The sequence below is a fragment of the Camellia sinensis genome, chromosome 6, assembly GCF_055761805.1.
Source record: "Camellia sinensis isolate YWXY chromosome 6, ASM5576180v1, whole genome shotgun sequence".
Classification (NCBI taxonomy): Eukaryota; Viridiplantae; Streptophyta; class Magnoliopsida; order Ericales; family Theaceae; genus Camellia; species Camellia sinensis.
In genome coordinates, this window is record NC_138966.1 from 104,673,112 (window position 1) to 104,677,993 (window position 4,882).

General features: G+C 34.0%; 1 long non-coding RNA gene across 10 annotated transcripts; it reads right to left on the reverse strand.

Annotated features, from left to right (window-relative positions):
• Nucleotides 1-813: 813 nt before the first annotated feature.
• Nucleotides 814-3,497, reverse strand: LOC145792352 (uncharacterized). 10 transcript variants are annotated; one of them, XR_014331737.1, is made up of 5 exons: nt 3,148-3,497; nt 2,861-2,932; nt 2,661-2,731; nt 1,378-1,466; nt 814-971 (listed from the first exon to the last, which is right to left on the reverse strand). It is a non-coding gene; the product is annotated as an uncharacterized LOC145792352 (long non-coding RNA). The 10 variants fall into 10 exon arrangements; XR_014331744.1 differs by having other exon boundaries at nt 820-971; nt 2,668-2,731; nt 2,865-2,932; nt 3,148-3,488; XR_014331739.1 differs by lacking the exon at nt 1,378-1,466 and having other exon boundaries at nt 816-971; nt 2,668-2,731; nt 3,148-3,496.
• Between the last annotated feature and the right edge of the window lie 1,385 nt (nt 3,498-4,882).

The window sequence follows — 4,882 nt, forward strand, 5'->3', positions numbered from 1 at the left end:
ATTAAAATTATCTTTTAAAAATTGTACCAGACACTACAAAAAAATTGACTTTTAGCGACGGTAAAATACCGTCGCTAATACTCCTAATGCCGTCGCTAATACTTTTTGCGACAGCAAAATAACTTTTTGTGACGGCAAGAGGGAGGTCGCAACTGCAGGGGTTGCAAAAGAGTTTTTGCGACGGTAAGTGCCGTCGCTAATGTTTTGCGACGGCATTTTTACCTTTTTGCGACGGCACCATATAGTCGCTAATAACGTTTAAAATTTCTAAACTTTTTTGCGACGGCCATATTTTACCGTCGCTAAAAATGTTATTTGAGACGGCAATAAATACCGTCGCTAATAGTCTTTTTCTTTAAAAAAAACACTTTTTTTGCGACGGTGTGGTGCCGTCGCAAAAAGTATAAAAAATATGAAATTTTTTATTTTTGCGACAGTGTAATACCGTCGCAAAAAATATTAAAAAATAATAAAATTTTTATTTTAAATAATAAAATTTCTATTTTTTGCGACAGTATAATGTCGTCGCAAAAAGTAAAACCTATAACAAAATTAATAAAAATATTAAAAATTTCTATTTTTTCCGACGGTGGTGCCGTCTCTCACTCTCTAAGAGCTGATTATTTACATTCCATTCACAAAAACATTATAACAGAAAATAAAAATAAAAATAAAAATTGATCAAACCATCAAATTCAATATTTTACAAAGAATAATTAAACTGTACATGTTCATAAAAGCATATTTAAATTATAAAATTCACCCAAATCCTAAAAAAAATAAAATAAAATAAAATCTAAAATTCACCAATCAGCACATTAGATATTTAAATGCTCTTACAAAAAATAAAAAAATAAAAAATTTCCAACAAGATCTCAATTTTGAGCCTATTTCAAAAATCAAGCTACAAATTCCTTACTTCTAGAATCAGATCTTCCCCTCGGCAAAATTTTCTGTGACATCACTATCTCCTGAACATCACAAAGAACAAACCAAAATTAACACCAATATTTCACTATCACATCATCATCAATTATTATCATTCAATTATAGATTAAGGTATACTTAGTTTCATGTATCATTCAGCTCCAAGGCACTAAACTAACAATGTGATCTCATCAAATATATGCTATATGTTGTAAATTCATGCATGAGCAACGATTATATAAATTTTGCACATGAAAGGAAAAATAATAATACAATCACCTAGGTTTGCCTAGGGTCTTGGGTGCTCTACTGAATTTTCTACAATATCCCCCACCAACATTGGGGCTTTGCACTCCAGCAAAATCCGTAGGTAAGGCTACACATACACCTAGACCCGATCCATACCACAGAGCATCATTGACGATCCTTGCATAAAGAAAGATTTAATACCTTGCACATTGCCTATTAGTCTGTTGGTGTAGAGAGATAGAGCACATTGGGGCTTTGAAGTCTCACTAAATAGTTAAAATCCACAAGAACTACAAATCAAGGTAACAAATCATAAATTACAGCTAAGATGTCACATTGTAAAATATGTTCAAATCTAATTCGTGAACTGATAAAAGTTTCGAAGGAAACCACCTGATTGAAGAGATTGCCAAATTTTATATTTCTAGCGGTGACAATAAAATGGGGTTTTGTCATTACAGCGGGTGTGATTTATGGGAGAAATGAGAAATGATAAACAAGCATGAATAAAGCTAAGCTGCACAAAAAAATAGTGGTAAAAAATGGTACAAAGCTATCCACAAGAAGTCATAGACAAACAACCTCCACCCCTTATTTTCTAAATCTAATTGAAATTTAGTTATGGTAACATTTCTCAAGAATCTGTCTTATGTAAATTATACAATATGGTTCCTGTAGGTTAAGCACCTTTTCAAATGAAATATAGAACAAGAACAGTAAGTGAGTTTACACAAAAACTTTTGTGAAGGTTGAAGAATTAGTTCTTTCCTCCCCAAGGAACTTTTGAAAAGCATGCCACTGGGGAACAATCCTTTGATAATTTGGACTGATGATTACCGTGAGTTATGGCGCAGCATTATAGCCTTTGAGACATAGCTATCTATAATGGCAAGCTGGTCATCAAACTTGACTGCCAATGACAATCGACCCTTGCAACATGTAATGCAATCTGAATTTTATTATGTTATCAATTATAATTAGGTGCTTTTGTACTCCTTCCTCTATTTTTTAAATTTTACAGTCCATAAATTCATTATATTTGCACCAAAAGATTAAATCTCAGTAGCATCATCAACTAACAAAAAGCATAATTTAAAACCATGAATAAACAATGTAAAACGAGACACATGTGTTTCATAAAGGTGCCATAAAAAAACATTTCTGAGTTTACAAGTCTAAAACAATCTCAATACATATCACTATGATGTCCACTAAAAAATCCATCATATATATACATATATGTAAGTGTGTTTTGAACTGTATTAAGCTTTCGATTTCTTTTTTTTTTTTTTTTTTTTGGAAGGGGGAAAGGATGTCCACCTAGAACAAAAGCTTGTGTGTGATGTTTTGTATAATTATGTGGCAAGTTATTCTACTTGCCTAACAAAAGCAAAGCAGCCTTTTTTTTTTGGAAGGGGGAAAGGATGTCCACCAATGACCACAATAATGCAATGGAACAAGTGAGATTAGGGTGAATTCAGTACCCCTAACCTTGACAGAATTGTTATCAAGCTGAATGGCTCTTCTACAATCCTCCTCAACTTTTGTCCAATCACTACCAAAAAAAAAAAACACCCAAATCGTAAAGCAAAAAAACAATGAATAGGATTATGAATAACACAAACAAAAGTTAATGATTAAAGTGGTAAAAAAATGAATTTGCAAGGAGGGTTTGTGTTCGTACATACTTGCGCTTGCGATGACATAAAGCGCGATTGGTCCAATATACAGGAACATTAGGGCACAAAGTAATTGCCTACAAAAATCAAATAAACTAAACAAAAATGAGAAATTTATGCAACACAAAGAACAAACCATAGACCAATAAAACTAAAAATTTTAAAAAATAAATAAATAAATAAAATCATCAATTTTTTTTTTTTTTAAAGTTTGAATTTACAAATTGATATACATAGAGAAATAGGGTTGATAAAATAGAAAGATGAGATAGATGGATAGAGAAAAAGAGACCTCGGTGTAGGCATCAATGGCGGCGCCGAATCGATCTTTCTTGAAGTAGGTATTTCCATCTTGCCTGAGTTGTTCTGCTTGTTTCGACGCCGTAGCTACGGCAACACAAAGAACAAACCAAAGATGAGATGAGCAACGAGAGAGTAAGAGAGTGATCGGTGCAGAGATGAACGAGATCGGTGCAGAGATAAACGAGAGGGTGAGAGACAGAGAGAGAGAGAGAGAGGCGACTGAGAGAGTGATGGGTGCAGATATAAACGAGAGGGTGAGAGAGAGAGAGGCGACTGAGAGAGTGATGTGAGGGAGACGATTAGATTTAGGGTTTTATTTGGTTCTAAAGAGATTGGGGATTTTGGGGCGCGGGAGTGGAAAAAATGAGGGTAACCGAGCGGGAGGGATGAAAAAAAAATAAAAAAAAATAAAAAAATAATAATTCATTATAAATAAATATTTAAATAATAAAAATAAATAAATAATAATTTTTATTTTCTTTCCGTTATTAAAGTTGATTTGTTTCATATATATTTTAATGAAAAATATTTTCACTAAAATAAAAGTTAATTTTCTGTAGTCAATGAAAAATATTTTTCTGCGGTCTATTTTTTTTTATTATTAAAAATCATGAACTAATTTTTTGTAGTAGAGGAAAAGGAGCGGCAGCAGTAGTGAAGGTGGTGGATAAGAGATGATGGTGGTGGCGGCGGTGATGGTGATGGCGAAACAGATTAGTGGTGAAGTTGTGGTAGTGGTAGTGTAAATGGAGTGGCAGAGGTGAAAGAGAAGTAGTGGTAGTGGTGGTAGTGGAGTGGTGGCGATAGTAGTAGTAATGGTAGTCGTAGAGGTGAAGTGGCTACAGTAGAAGTAATGGTGGTGGTGGAATGGTGTTTGCAGTAGTGGTGAAGGTGATAGAGGAGATGGGTGGTGAGAGAGAGAAATGAGTGAGAGACAGATAGAGAAGAGAGAGAAAGACAGAGTGATGAGCGAGAGAGAGAGAAAAAGATATAGAGAGAGATAGAGAGGCAGAGAGAGAAATCGATAGAGAGAGACATATAGAAAAATAGAGATAAACAAGAGATGAGAGAGACATATAGAAAGAGAGCGAAAAGAGATGAACGATAAAGATAATAGAAAAATAGAGAGATAGAGAGAAAAGAGATGAGCGAGAGAGACAGAGAGAGAAAAGAGATGAGAGAGATAGAGAGAAGAGAGATGAGCGAGGGAGACATAGAGAGAAGGCAAATGAGAGAGATAGAGAGAAGAAAGATGAACGAAAGACACACAGACAAACAAACAAACAAATAGATAGACAAACAGACAGAGAAATAAGAGTGATGAGTGAAAGAGAGAAAGAGAAGAGTGGTGGTAGTTGAATGGCATTTGCAGTAGTGGTAAATGTGGTAGGGAAGATGGGTAGTGAGAGAGAAAGATGAGTGAGAGACGAATAGAGAAAAGAGATAGAGAGACAGAGTGATGAGCGAGAAAGAGACAAAATGGTCGCTAAAAGTGTATTTTCTTGTAGTGGATCGATAAATCGATAGGGAGCTCAATAAATAAAGAAGACAGATAATTCAAAACTCTGTTCAAAACTTAATTCAAATCAATTTTTTTAATATTTTAAATATTTAAATATTTTAAAAATATTTTAATTTCGTGAGAGACAGATAAAGAAGAGAGATAGAGAGAGAGAGACACAGAGATAGAGTGATGAGCGAGAGAGAGATAGACAAAGTGGTTG